This window comes from Odocoileus virginianus, chromosome 10 (assembly GCF_023699985.2).
Source record: "Odocoileus virginianus isolate 20LAN1187 ecotype Illinois chromosome 10, Ovbor_1.2, whole genome shotgun sequence".
NCBI classification, from domain to species: domain Eukaryota; kingdom Metazoa; phylum Chordata; class Mammalia; order Artiodactyla; family Cervidae; genus Odocoileus; species Odocoileus virginianus.
In genome coordinates this window covers 47,363,192-47,378,933 of record NC_069683.1, presented here as the reverse complement: position 1 = coordinate 47,378,933, position 15,742 = coordinate 47,363,192, and the positions used below count along the sequence as shown (strand labels likewise).

The following is a 15,742-nucleotide window of genomic DNA, read 5'->3' as shown; positions in this document are numbered from 1 at the left end:
TCACACATCTGATAAGAGATTAATATCCAAAGTATATAAATAACATACTCAATAGCAGAAAAACAAATAATCCAATTTAAAAATGGGCAAAGGGCCTGGATAGACATTTTCCCAAAGAAGATATTCAAATGGCCAACAGGTACCCGAAAAGGTGCTCAACATCCCTAACCACTAAAGAAATGCAAATCAAAAGCACAGTGAGATATCATCTCGTACCTATCAGAATGGCTATTACTTAAAAAAAGTAAGAGACAAATACTGGCAAGGATGTGGAAGAAAGGGACCCTTCCTTGTGCATTGCTGGTGAGACTGAAAATTGGTATAGTCACTGTGGAAAGCAGTTTGGTGATCTCTCAAAAAATTAAAAACAGAACTACCATCTAATCCAGCAATTCCACTTCAGGCATACATCCAAAGAAAACAAAATCACTATGTTGAAGAGATATCTGCACACCCCATATTCACTGCACAACTATTTACAATATTCAAAAATGAAAATAATAACCTAAATGTTCAACAACAATGAATGAAGAAATTGTGGTATATATATACATATACATAGTGTGTATATATATATATACATAATATATGTATACTGTATGCACCATGCACTGTACTAAAGATTTTTTTATGTATCTAATTAATTTAATCCTTGCAAAAGCCTTATGCAATAACTGCTATTATCCCCATTTCAATGAGAAAGAAACAGACTCATAGTTACTCTATTTGCGAACTCCATGATATTCTTGGCTATGCCTTGCACACCACACCCTAAAACTTGGAGTGAATTTCCATAGATTCTTTGTCCACCCAGATTTTGTGCTGCGGGGTAGACCCTGCTCTGGCCCCTCTCTTCACACATCTCTCAGCCTATCTCTGAGACGGCCTATCCTCCCTTCCTTGCTGGGCCTGGCTATGTAGCAGCCAGGCTGGCTCTGCAGCTTGCCCCAGAACCCACCCTAGAATCCAGTTCCGAGTTTCCCTGGACTCTCAGGCCAGACCCTGGCTACCACAGTAGGCCCAGAGTATGAGGGGTCACAGCCCCACGCCTCTGCTTACACAGAAAATGCCCTCCCTGCCAAAGGACAAAAACAACTCCTCACACCTCTGAAGACCTGAACGATCTAGAAGACAGTTTCACACTCTGAACAAAATCCCCCACCTAGATGTTAAAAGGTGAGAGAGCAGGGAGGGAGAGGAAGATGCAAAAGGCACTATGGTTGGAAAAGAAACCCAACGAGAAAATTTCTAGGCGGTTAAGCCACCTGCCCCCACAACAGTCCTTGGAGGAGCAACCGTGAGTATCAGTAAACAGAAAGGCTCAGCCAGGTTTAGAGAGTTCAACCACTTGATGCTCAAGGTTTTGCTCTTCTTCACTCCACCCTAAATCTTATCTTGGGGACCACAATGGAGTGAAAACAGGACGCAGGGGCAGGATATCATTTGATATTCACAGTATTGGAGGCTTCGAGACATAAAGCCATTTGCCAGACTCAGTTGTTGTTGTTATTTGGTTACTAAGTCATGTCTGACTCTTTTGCAACCCCATGGACTGTAGCCCGCCAGGCTCCTCTGTTCATGGGGTTCTCCAGGCAAGAATACTGGAGTGGGTTGCTATTTTTCTCTCCAGGGGTCTTCCCAGACCAGGGATCGAACCTGTGTCTGTAATACTAGCTTTACCACTGAGCCATCAGAGAAGCCAAACTCAGTAGAGTTGGCAGGTTGTCTGACCCCATCTCGGCCTTTCCACACAGATGGTTTGATGGAAAGTAGGGCCAGTATCATTACCAAAAATTCAAGCAGAGGCACCTGGTCATCGTGGCCAATAAACAAAGATGTAGATGAAAGTTGTTGGCCAGAAGAGTACTCTGCAAAGTTGGGGGTCATTAGAAAGACTAGTGTTCTTCAAGCAGGGCTCTCTGTAGACAGTATCCTGCAGAAGGAGGGAAGGGGAAGCAGAAAGGTGGGTCCACACTCCTAGAACACTCACCCCCCTTGGCCTGGTCATCGCGGGCCACATCTGGAGCACTATGCCTGGTGTGGGCAAAGTGGCCACTATGCCAGTTGGTGAGATCTGCCCTGGAAACCCATTTGGTTCAAGTGCTGCAGGCAGCAGAACCAGAGCTGAAGTCCCAGAAAAGGAAGTAATCAGCCCCAGTGTTCTGCTCCCAGTCAGACAGGTCTCTGAGGGTTGCCAGCACTTGGCCTACTGCCTAGAGCAGAGAGGGGCCACAGTAATAGTTGGTTGGCTTAAATGCTCCTTAAAGGGACTGAGGCACAGAGAGGTGAAGTCAGTCTCCTAAGATCACACAGCAGTAAGTAGCAGGAATGAGATTCAATGCAGGGCAACAGCCTGTTCAGCACTCAACCCTCTTGCTTTCCCCTCCACCCTTCAGTCTCTCTCCTCAAGGGCCAGAAAAATGTCACTTTCTTGTCTTAATCTCTGTAACTCCCAACACAGTGTCTGCCCCACAGTAGGCACTTGAAATTTTTGTTGATCAAAGCTTAGAGGTCTGCCCTTAACACTGCACAGGGGGGTTTCCTTGCTAAACCACATAACACACTGGGCAGGAAGTGAAAGGATGAGGCCTAAGGGTGGAACAGGGAGGAAAGGTCCCAGGATACAAGGCAGCAGCCACTAGTTAGGATTAGGGGTAAAGGCCAGGGAGGAGGCGCAACAGACTGACCCCCACAGAGTCCCTGAAGCCCACACCCCTCTCCCCAGGGGCCCACACCAAGCCCTGCACATCCTGCTGGTGCTGGTCATGGCCTGGTTCTGCCCTCTGTTCCCTGTTCCTGCAACACTCTTCCTCCCCTCTTAACCTGGTGACCCCAACTCGCCCCTCAGATTACCAAACCTGCACCTCCTCTTGGAAGCTCTCTTGGGGCTTTCTCACCAAGTCAAGTCTCAATTACAGACTCTCCTAGCTCTTATCATGCTTGCAATTTTGCATATTATTTGGGTGATTCTTTGATTAACGCCCATCTCTCCTTCTAAACAATAAGCTTGGGACTTCCCTGGTGGTCTGGTGGTTAAGATTTTGCCTTCCAATACAGGGGGAGCAGGATCGATCCCTTATCGGGGGGCCAAGATCCTGCACGCCTCTCTGCCAAAAACCAGAATATAACAATCCTGTAACAAATTCAATAAAGACTTTTTAAAAATGTGTTCATACATTAATAAATGATAAATAAACTCTAAACTCTGACAGAGTTCTGATTTTCTTACCATGTCTTCCAGTGACCTGCAGGGTCCGGTATTGAGTAAATGCTCAATATTATATATACATACTAAGTTGTGTCTGACTCTGCAACCTATGCACTATACCAGGCTCCTCTGTCTATAAGATTCTTCAGGCAAGAATGCTGGAGTGGATGGCTGTGCCCTCCTCCAGGGGATCTTCTTGAACCAGGGATCAAACCCATGTCTCTCACGTCTCCTCCATTGGCTGGCAGTTTCTTCCCACTAGCACCACCTGGGAAGGCCTATATATACGGTGAAAGTGAAAAATCACTCAGTCATGTCTGACTATTTGTGACCCCATGCACTATACAGTCCATGGAATTCTCCAGGCCAGAATACTGGAGTGGGTAGCCTTTCCCTTCTCCAGGGGATCCTCCCAACACAGATTGAACCCAGGTCTCCCTCATTGCAGGCCGATTCTTTACCAGCTGAACCATAAGGGAAGCCCCACATATATGATGAAGGACACCATATATATATAGTGAAGGATGGTGAAGGACATGGAAGCCTGGCATGCTGCAGTCTATGAGGTCACAGAATTGGACATGACTGAGAGACAGAAAAACAACAACAATATATATATATATATATATATATATATTTATATATAGCCCAGGTATGATTGAATGAATATGGAAATGAATGTTGAAACTGATCACTCTGGTAGGATGAAAATGGCTCCCCAGAAGCTATTCATGTCCTGATCCCTGGAACCTGTGAATGGTCCCTTGTATGGAAACAGAATCTTTCCAGATGTAATTAAATTAAGGGTCATCAGAATAAGTCCTACATGCATTCATATTTAGGTTCCTGAGAAATTTTTGTAAATAAAGAGGGAGCTTTGACCCACACACTTCACCCTGACTGCCTTGAGTTCTGGGTCTCTCCCAGTTGTACCCAAACACCTACAACAGATCTCAACATAGTTATTTGTGTGGCAGACTCCACCTGGCCTACAGCTGGAATGTCCCATCTGCTTCCTTTTGTGTGTGGCTGGTGGGAATAGGTGTCAAGAAGAGGAACGTGGGGTGTGGGTGTGGTCATACAGACCAGGACTGAACCATTTTCTGAGCAACCCTGGGAAAGGCATATAACCTCTCAGCTTCCTTGTCTGTAAAATAAGGAAAGAATATCTCAAATAGGATCAGCTGAAGTAATAACAGCACATTTTGTTGTTGTTGTTGTTTAGTTGCTAAGTCATGTCTGACTCCTTGAGACCCCATGAACTGCATGAAGCAAGCCAGGCTCCTCTGCTCACGGAATTTCCCAGGCAAGACTACTGCAATGGGTTGCCATTTCCTTCTCCACACATTCTTCCCGACCCAGGGATCAAATCCAGGTCTCCTGAATTGGCAGGCAGATTTTTTACCACTGAGCCACCAGGGAAGCCCAGTGATAGCACGTTACCCAGCACAGTAATGAATGCTAGGTTTCCAAAAATTTCCCCTTACTTTTAAACTAAAGATCCTCCAAGGCAAACACAGTCTCCTTTTCATTTTTGTCTCCTGGTGCTAATCACAGTGGCTGATACAGGGCAATTCAGTTCAGTTCAGTAGCTCAGTCATGTCCGACTCTTTGCGACCCCAGGAACTGCAGCATGCCAGGCCTCTCTGTCCATCACCAACTCCCAAAGTTTACTCAAACTCATGTCTATTGAGTAAGTGAAGCCATCCAACCATCTCATCCTCTGTTGTCCCCTTGTCCTCTTGCCTTCAATCTTTCCCAGCATCAGGGTCTTTTCAAATGAGTCAGCTCTTTGCATCACGTGGCCAAAGTATTGGAGCTTTAGCTTCAGCATCAGTCCTTCCAATGAATATTCAGGACTGATTTCCTTTAGGATGGACTGGTTGGATCTCCTTGCAGTCCAAGGGACTCTCGAGAGTCTTCTCCAACACCACAGCTCAAAAGAATCGATTCTTTGATGCTCAGCTTTCTTTATAGTCCAACTCTTACATCCATACATGACTACTGGAAAAACCATAGCTTTGACTAGATGGACCTTTGTTGGCAAAGTAATATCTCTGCTTTTTAATATGCTCTCTAGATTGGTCATAGCTTTTCTTCCAAGGAGCAAGTTTCTTTTAATTTCATGGCTGCAGTCACCATCTGCAGTGATTTTGGAGCCCAAAAAATTAAAGTCTGTCACTGTTTCTACTGTTTCCCCATCTATTTGCCATGAAGTGATGGGACCAGATGCCATGATCTTAGTTTTCTGAATGTTGTTTTTTAAGCCAACTTTTTCACTCTCCTCTTTCACTTTCATCAAGAGGCTCTTTAGTCCTTCTTCACTTTCTGCCACAAGGATGGTGTCATCTGCATAGCTGAGGTTATTGATATTTCTCCCAGCAATCTTGATTCCAGCTTGTGCTCATCCAGTCCAGCATTTCTCATGATGTACTCTGCATATCAGAGAAGGCAATGGCACCCCACTCCAGTACTCTTGCCTGAAAAATCCCATGGACGGAGGAGCCTGGTAGGCTGCGGTCCATGGGGTCGCGAAGAGTCAGACACGACTGAGCAACTTCACTTTCACTTCTCATTTTCATGCATTGGAGAAGGAAATGGCAACCCACTCCAGTATTCTTACCTGGAGAATCCCAGGGATGGGGGAGCCTGGTGGGCTGCCATCTATGGGGTCGCATAGAGTCGGAGACAACTGAAGCGACTTAGCAGCACCCTGCATATAAGTTAAATAAGCAGGGTGACAATATACAGCCTTGACATACTCCTTTCCTGATTTGGAACCAATCTGTTGTTCCATGTTCAGTTCTAACTGTTGCTTCTTGACCTGCATATAGATTTTTCAAGAGGCAGGTCAGGTGGTCTGGTATTTCCATCTCTTGAAGAATTTTCCACAGTTTGTTGTGATCCACACAGTCAAATGCTTTGACACTGTCAATAAAGCAGAAGTAGATGTTTTTCTGGAACTCTCTTGCTTTTTCTATGGCCCAACAGATGTGGGCAATTTGATCTCTGGTTTCTCTTCCTTTTCTAAATCCAGCTTGAACATCTGGAAGTTCATGGTTCACATACTGTTGAAGCCTGGCTTGGAGACTTTTGAGCATTACTTTGCTAGCGTGTGAGATGAATGCAATTGCTCAATGAATATTAGCAGTTTTGAGTTGTTGACCTAAGAGGGAGAAGGGTCATGAGGAAGATGTGGCAATATGGACTTTGTCATCAAAGCGGATCCTCAGAGGAGCTGAGTTACTGACTTATGCTTTAGTATGTGATGACCAGAGTTGGTGTAGGGAGGAAAATTAAATGGAGAAGGGGAAAGAATTGAGTTCTGAGCTCAAGAATATATGTGTAATAAATATATTCACAAGAAAATATGTGTAATAAACAGAGGAGCCAGAAAAAGTATTTCATATATGGCTGTACAGGGAGCATCTCCTGGGAGCAATGGATGGACAAGCATCTCGTGGAAACTCTCTGGTTAATTTATAACTGTGGACACAAGTCATGACCACTTACGAAAATATCTTGAATCTCAGAGTATCTATTACTATTTACTTCAGCTTTCTGAAATTAGGCTTAGAATTTCTACAACTGGTTGCAGGGGCTCAGTGGTAAAGAATTCACCTGCAATTCAGGAGACTAGGGTTGGATGATCCCTGGACTGGGAAGATCCCCTGGAGGAGGGCATGGCAACTCACTTCAGTATTCTTGCCTAGAGAAGCCCGTGGAGAGAGGAGCCTGGCGGGCTATAGTCCATGGGGTCTCAAGAGAGTCAGACACAACTGAGCGACTAAACAATAACAGCCATGCATCAAAGTGTTGATACAAAGTGAAGTGGAAGTTGCTCAGTTGTGTCTGACTCTTTGTAACGCCATGGACTACACAGTCCATGGAATTCACCAGGCCAGAATACTGGAGTGGGTAGCCTTTCCCTTCTCCAGGGGATCTTTCCAACCCAGGGATCGAACCCCAGTCTCCCACATTGCAGGCGGATTCTTTACCAGCTGCGCCACCAGGGAAGCCCAAAGAGTTGATAAATGGTATATATTCCTGGACACTTATTACTTAATCAAAGAATTTTTATGCGTTAAAAAATGTATTTACCAAAGTTTTGTGGGTTTTTGTTCTGTTTTGTTTTTGGTGGTCCTGTGTGGCATTCAGGATCTCACTTCCCTCACCAGGCTGCAAACGTGCACCCCCTGCAGTGGAAGCACAGAGTCTTAACCACTGGACCACCAGGGAAGTCCCTAACCAAAGTTTTAAGAAGTGTAAAAAAAAAAAAAACAACTCACCGTATGCAATAACTCTAAAAAGCTTCAGGAAAAAATGCTCATTTTTCTCTCATGTGGCCTGAGAATTTTACACTTGGGTTATTTTGGTGTCCTGGGAAGAGGTGCTGGGGGAAGAGAAAAGGGTAAGTTAGTGCAGGCAGAAAGGAGGGGCTACTGGCCACAAGAGAAACCAGCAGGACTTCCCAGTATGAGTTACCCAGCTACTGGCTTGTGAAAAAGAGTTTGGAAGAAGGTGAGAAGGGCAATAACTTATTCGTTCTTTTGTCCCCAAAGGTCAGATGGCCACAGAATCAATCTGGGGGTGAGGTGTGAACTTGCCTTTATCTAACTGAGCTCCTCTTTTCTGACTTTCATTTTCCTATAAATTATATTCAACTGCACCCTCGAACTGTAGAGCTTCCCTCTTCCGTGCCCCCCTCCCATGTACCCATCCGCTGGGCACATGTGCGTGCTTTCTACACACCATGCCCAGCTGGCATCCAGTTATCATTTCCTGTACTTGTCATTAATTCTGTGAAAGAGGAAAGGCCTTATTTCCAATATGTCCTGGGGAAAGTGCTAGAAGAGAATCAGGGGCACAGATGATTTGACCTTCACATAAGGACTCCAGGATTCCACAGGATGGCAAGATCTTCTGGAGCCATAAGTGATGGGGCGTACAGGTTGGGGTTGTGACCTGGGCAAGATATGCTTGGCCTGGCATTGACCAGAAAGGAGACCCAACCCATAGGAAAATTACCAGCAGTACTAATACCCTTGTTGTTTAGTCACTCAGTCATATCTGACTGTGACTCCATGGATTGTAGCCCGCCAGGCTTCTCTGTCCATGGGATTCTCCAGGCAAGAATATTAGAGTGGGTTACCATTTCCTTCTCCAGTGGATCTTCCCAACCCAGGGATCAAAACCACATCTCCTTCCTAACAGGCAGATTCTGTACCATTGAGCCACCAGGGAAGCCCTGCATATACATTATATCTTAGGGTTTACAAAACACTTTACACCTAAGCTGGTCCTTCTGATAAGTGGTTTATTAAAGTAAGCATGTACTGAAAGTACATGTTCCTGATCAGGCCAGTGTCTGACTAATTTTTGTATCCCACATTATCTAGTTAAGGGTACTTAACAAATGTTTGCTTGCGATAAACCTCTTGACAACTCTAATAGGCTGCAAGAAGAGGTATCGTCTTCATTTGATAGCTAAGAAACCTGAGACCTGGGGAATTTGTGACCTGTCCAAAGTCACAGATGGTGACTGACAACCTGGGGCTGGAACCCCAGTCTCAGGTCTTCCCACCCAGCACTCCAGCTGCCACTGGAGGTACAGCAGAATAAAAACCTTTAAATACTTGAAACTGAAAAACCATAATTCAAAGGGTTACAAGCAATTTCTACATCAGAGAGTAGCACTTGGGATTTGTCTTTAGGTGGAAACCTCCCTCTGTCCCTGGGCGAGCCTTCTTACTCATGCCAGTAGAAAGCAAGCACATGCCATTATTTTGGGCAAGGCCCTGGACATCAGTGGTGGACCCCAGGCAGATGCCTCAGACCAAGGTCTAGAGGTTTTATTTCGCAATGTCAACTGAACATCTCCTTAGTAGATCTCCTGGAGAAGTTAGAGAAATGTTTCCCCCAGGCTGAATTTAGGCTGTCACATCCCACACCGGAAAATCACTGTTCTTTGTCCTGGTCTTTCTCATAGAAGGCCAGGAACCCAGCTACATGCAGGAGGAGCAGGCAGACTTGGTCTCTTCCCCTCATGGAGGAACAGCTGTGCAAGCCCTGGATGGGGCTTGACGTGCCAATGTCTGGGCCTCCCAGCTGCTGTGCCACCTGCCCTGTTATCTAAGGCCAAGGCAGACTTAAGGAAACTTGCCAGCAGCTAGCCATTTTGTGGGCCAATGGAACCAGGCTATTACCTTGGAGGCAGGGCTAGGAATTTCCCTTGAAGGATACTGAGGTTCTTCCTGTGAATCATCTTAAAGCAAAAAAGAAGAAGTGGACTTTGAGCAGCAGAAAGAAGTCCTCTCCTCTCTCTGGGGGCAAGAAAGTTGTTCAGAAAGGCCTGGAAATTTCCACACATGGGAAGCTAGCTGATTTCTTCTGCCACAATGACTGCTAGAAGCCTAAGGAAAGTTGGTGGGAGCTCTGAGTGGCTAATTCTTGAATTAGTTGAAAATGATCTCTTTGGTACTTCTGCTATTTGCAAGCCTCCAACAGAAAGTCAAAATGTGATAGGCCCTGTGTCCACTCTTGAAGTGAGCAGCTGCAGCCCAGAGACCCTAGGAGGTGAGGCGTGAGGCTGCCGGGACAGCCCTGGGCATGGGAAGCTTCTCAGGAGCACCCCACAAGTCCTCTGGGAATGGAAACCCAAGAGCAGATGAATTTCCCCCATGTATAGGATGGAAGCTCAGACTGCTGCTAAGTTTAGAATTAAAGGGAAATAAAACCCCTAAAAACTGGAGAAGTCAAAGTCATCAAGACTCCAGAAGAACACATCTGTTTCTTGAAGTGAAGGCGATATATATATTTTTTTTTTTTTTTTTTTTTTTGGTCAATGTTCTTAACCTCTCAAATCCAGGTTCCTGAGAGCAATGCCAATGGACAAGGTCCTCACCCTTCCTGATAAGATGGTTGGAAGTGGGAAGGAGTCCAAGTGTGGCCAAAGGCCCCACTCATACTGGGGTGGGCAGGGCTCAGAATGAATACAGTCAGGAGAAAGGACAAGTGAATGAGGACAATCAGAAAGGGCACTGGCTCCCTCTAGCCTATATGAGGCCTTTCTGCTGAACATTTCTACTAGCCATTTATTTGGGAAGCCTTTCTTAGTTGTCAGAACACTTCTGCATCTGGCTTTACAAGATCCCAGAAAGGTTACAGTTCTTCCAATCTTGTCATCAGCTAATAGAGGTAAAGAGACTGGTCCAAGGGCACATACCTGGCAGTGTCCAAGCTGAAGTGAGAACGAGGTCTCTGTTTCTGAGGCCCACAGTCTCCTCCCAGCAGCCTTGTGAGTCTTGACCACTGATCTAGAATGATATCCCTGGGGTAGACTACAGAATTGACACAGCTCTTGGCCCCAGCTCTGCTGATTCAAGGGAATTAGCAGGGGAGGTCCCTTACCTGGGAGACCAGTATTTCTTCCTCTTTTCTCTTTGTTAATAGGCACAAGACATGACACTCACATGGTCTTTATAGTTCCACAAGCTTAGTTTCTGGGGCATGTCAGGCAAAGAGACCAGGGTTTAGACTCTGCCACTAACTAGCTGAGTCACCTTAGTTCATTATCTCTGGGCTCTGGGTTTCCTCTTCTAATTAAAATGCAAATCTGGCATGTCTCTCTCCAGCCCAAAACCCTTTAGGGAGGACTATCACCCATCCAACTAAAATTCAAGCAACTCCCCCATTCAGGTCTGAGCCACCATCTGAACAGAATAAGGGACAATCAAAAGGGGGTTCTGTCCCTTCTTATCTGTTGTATTCTCAGCCAGAAGAGTTGGGCAGACCATGAAGTAATATACCCGTTAATTACGTTTTGTAACCAACAGCAAGAAGGCTTCTCCTGGGGTTGGGCTGGCCTTTGGTGGTCCCTTCCCCCTCACATCTGTCATTCTACTTGACACAATGACTACCAAGTATCCCCAGGCAGCTTCCTTTTCTTTGATTTATTCTCAGGGTTGGTTCTTTTGAGATCTCTCTCCCTGTTACGTGTAGCTCTTGACACAGGGATCACAGGCCTGGATCTTCCCTAATCACCAGCCCAGGGACAGAAAGTGGGAGCTGTGTCTGCTACCACATTCAAGCTCAGATGCCCACCCTGCTGAAACAGTTCACCTCAGATTGGGGCTTGAACCCTTGTTTTGGGATTCAAACCCATACGGCCAGGACACAACCCTGGCCAAAACCCCATGGTCTTCCAACCGAGGTCACACATCTGGTTTCAGGACTTAATGAAGCTCAGGTTCTTTATGTCTAGTCTCAGAAAGAATTCATTGAGAGACAAAGTGACAGGATTTAGAGAGAAACACACTCCACAGACAGACTGTGGGCCATCTCAGAAGGTGAGAGTGGCCTCAAATCATGGTATGGTTAGCTTTTATAGGCTGGATAATTTCATAGGCTAATGAATGGGAAGATTATTCCAACTATTTTGGGGAAGGGGCGGAGATTTCCAGGAACTGGGCCACCACCTACTTTTTGGTCATTGATGGTCAGCCTTGGAACTGTCCTGGTGCCTGTGGGTATGTCATTTTGCTTGCTGATGTGTTGTTGTGCAATCGCTCAGTCGTGTCCAACTCTTTGAGACCCCAGGAAGCATGCCAGGCCTCACTATCCTTCACCATCTCCTAGAGCTTGCTCAAAGTTATTTCCATTGAGTCAGTGATGCCATCCAACCATCTCATCCTCTGTCATCCCCTTCTCCCCTGCCCTCAATCTTTCCCAGCATGAGGGTCTTTTCTAATGAGTCGGCTCTTTGCATTAGGGAGCCAAAGTATTAGAGCTTCAGCTTCAGCATCAGTCCTTCCAATGAATATTCAGGACTGATTTCCTTTAGGATGGACTGGTTGGACCACCTTGAAGTCCAAGAGACTCTCAAGAATCTTCTCCAACACCACAGTAAAAAAGCATCAATTCTTTGATGGTCAGCCTTCTTTATGGTCCAACTTTCACATCTATACATGACTACTGGAAAAAGCATAGCTTTGACTAGACGGACCTTTGTTGGCAAAGTAATGTCTTTGCTTTTTAATATGCTGTCTAGGTTGGTCATAGTTTTTCCAACAAGGAGCAAGCATCTTTTAATTTCATGGCTGCAGTCACCATCTGCAGTGATTTTGGAGCCCAAGAAAATAAAGTCTCTCACTGTTTCCAGTGTTTCCCCATCTATTTACCATGAAGTGATGGGACCCAGTACCATGATCTTAGTTTTCTGAATGTTGAGTTTTAAGCCAGCTTTTTCACTCTCCTCTCTCACTTTCATTAAAAGGCTCTTTAGTTCCTCTTTGCTTTCTGCCATAAGGGTGGTGTCACCTGCATATCTGAGGTTACTGATATTTCTCCCAGAAATCTTGATTTCAGCTTGTGTTTCATCCAGCCTGGCATTTTGCATAATATACTCTGCATATAAGTTAAATAAGCAGGGTGACAATATACAGCCTTGACATACTCCTTTCCCAATTTGGAACCAATCTGTTGCTCCATGTCCAGTTCTAACTGTAGCTTCTTGACCTGCATACAGATTTCTCAGGAGTCAGATCAGGTGGTCTGCTATTCCTATCTCTTTAAGAATTTTCCACAGTTTGTTGTGATCTGCACAGTCAAAGACTTTAGCATAGTCAATGAAGCAGAAGTAGATTTTTCTGGAATTCTCATGTTTTTTCTATTGTCCAACAGATGTTGGCAATTTGATCTCTGGTTCCTCTGCCTTTTCTAAATCCAGCTTGAACATCTGAAGTTCTCAGTTCACATACTGTTGAAGCCTTGCTTGGGGAATTTTGAGCATTACTTTGCTAGCATGTGAAACGAGTACAATTGTACAGCACTTTGAGCATATTTTGGCATTGCCTTTCTTTGGGATTGGAATGAAAATTGACCTTTTCCAGTCCTGTGGCCACTATTGAATTTTCCAAATTTGCTGGCATATTGAGTGCAGCATGTTCACAGCATCATCTTTTAGGATTTGAAATAGCTCAACTGGAATTCCATCACCTCCACTACCTTTGTTCGTAGTCATGCTTCCTAAGGCCCACTTTACTTCACACTCCAAGATGTTTGGCTCGAAGTGAGTGATCACATCATCGTGGTTACCTGGGTCATGAAGATCTTTTTTATATAGTTCTCCTGTGTATTCTTGCCACCTCTTCTTAATATCTTCTGCTTCTGTTAGGTCCATACCATTCTGTCCTTTATTGTGCCCATCTTTGCATGAAAAGTTCCCTTGGTATCTCTAATTTTCTTGATGAGATCTCTAGTCTTTCCCATTCCATTGTTTTCCTCAATTTCTTTGCATTCATCACTGAGGAAGGCTTTCTTATCTCTCCTTGCTATTCTTTGGAACTCTGCATTCAGACGGGCATATCTTTCCTTTCCTCTTTTGCCTTTTGCTTCTCTTCTTTCCACAGAAACTTGTAAGGCCTCCTCAGACAACCATTTTGCCTTTTTGCATTTGTTTTTCTTAGAGATGGTTTTGACCACTGCTTCCTGTAGAGTGTCACGAACCTCTGTCCATAGTTCTTCAGGCACTCTGTCTGTTAGATCTAATCCCTTGAATGTATTTGTCACTTCTACTATATAATCATAAGGGATCTGATTTAGGTCGTACCTGAATGGTCTAGTGGTTTTCCCTACTTTCTTCAATTTCAGTCTGAATTTGGCAATAAGGAGTTCATGATCTGAGCCACAGTCAGCTCCCAGTCTTGTTTTTGCTGACTATATAGAGCTCCTCCATCTTTGGCTGCAAAGAATATAATCAATGTGATTTCGATATTGACCATCTGGTGATGTCCATGTGTAGAGTCTTTTTGTTGTGTTTGTTATGACCAGTGTGTTCTCTTGGCAAAACTCTGTTAGCCTTTGCCCTGCTTCATTTTGTACTCCAAGGGCAAATTTGCCTGTTACTCCAGGTATCTCTTGACTTCCTACTTTTGTATCCAGTCCCCTGTAATGAAAAGGACATCTTTTATGGGTGTTAGTTCTAGAAGGTCTTGTAGGTCTTCGTAGAACCGTTCAACTTCAGCTTCTTCAGCATTACTGCTCGGGGCATAGACTTGGATTACTGTGATATTGAATAGTTTGCCTTGGAAAAGAACAGAGATTTTTCTGTTGTTTTTGAGATTGCACCCATGTACTGCATTTTGGACTCTTCTGTTGACTACAAGGGCTACTCGATTTCTTCGAAGGGATTCTTTCCCACAGTAGTAGATATAATGGTCATCTGAGTTAAATTCACCCATTCCAGTCCATTTTAGTTCACTGATTCCTAAAATGTTGATGGTCATTCTTGCCATCTCCAGTTTGACCACTTACAATTTACTTTGATTTATGGACCTAACATTCCAGGTTCCTATGCAATAGTGACTCTTGGAGGGCACAACAAAATCTTGTGCACACAGGACCCAGGAGAAAGGAGAAGTGACCCCACAAAAGCCTGAGCCAGACTTGCCTGTGAGTGTCCTGGAGTATCCAGCAGAGGCATGAGTTGACAGTGGCCTGCTGCAGGATCAGGGGCACTGACCAAAACAGTCCTGGGAACCACAGTGTGCTGGCATAAGTCCTTTCGAAGGAGGTCACCATTACTGCCATTACCCCTACCATAGTTTGGCCTCAGGCCAATCTACAGGGAGGGAACATAGCCCCACCCATCAGCAGAAAATTGGATTAAAGACTCACTGAGCATGGCCTTCCTTGCCAGAGCAAGACCCAGTTTTCCCCATAGCCAGTCGCTCCCATCAGGAAGCTTCCACAAGCCTCTTATCCTCACCCATCAGAGGGCAGACAGAATGAAAACCACAATCACAGAAAACTAACCAAACTGATCACAGGGATCACAGTCTTGTCTAACTCAAGGAAACTATGAGCCATGCCATGTAGGGCCACCCAAGATGGATGGGTCATGATGGAGAGTTCTGACAAAACGTGGTCCACCAGAGAAGGGAATGGCAAACCCCTTCAGTATTCTTGCCTTGAGAACCCCATGAAAGTTATGCTGATGTGTTACAATGAGTGTATAATGAAGCACAAGGTCTAGTGCAAGTCGGCTTCTCCACCATCTTGTACTCTTTTGGTTTTAGTCTGTTTATGTCGTGCCCTTGGGCTATGTCATTCTTTCAAAGGTTGTGCCCTACCCCCTTCCCTCCTGTTTCACTACCCTGCAGTGGTGCCCATTAAGAAGCACTAACTGGAAGACCAAGATGAAGTAGAGTAAAAATGAGACAACAGAAGCATCCAGAGATCAACACTTGTCCTAAAATTTTCCCTGTGTGACCATGGGGGCAAGGTCTCTACCCAGCTCTGCCCACATGTTCTCTGGGGCTCGTCACATTCCCTCTTCCCACCACACTTGGCCCTGAGCTCTTCTTCTTTCCCACACTCATCCTCTTTTCTCTCTCTCTCTCTTAATTCACTAGACACTTATCTTTTCCAAGAACTCTTCCAAAATTAGGAAGGGCATTGTTTATATAGTGTTAAAAGCATAACCACTGGAGTCAAACAGACCTGGGCTGTAATCTTAGCTCTGCCACTCGCTGG

General features: G+C 45.0%; 1 long non-coding RNA gene across 2 annotated transcripts in view; it reads right to left on the bottom strand.

Moving 5' to 3' along the window:
* Positions 1–7,492: 7,492 nt before the first annotated feature.
* LOC139037170 (uncharacterized) overlaps positions 7,493–15,742 on the bottom strand; it is a 28,977-nt gene continuing 20,727 nt past the window's right edge. For both annotated transcript variants that reach the window (XR_011490007.1, XR_011490006.1), the window contains exon 3: positions 7,493–7,601. This is a non-coding gene — a long non-coding RNA (uncharacterized lncRNA). The remainder of the gene's footprint in view (positions 7,602–15,742) is intronic.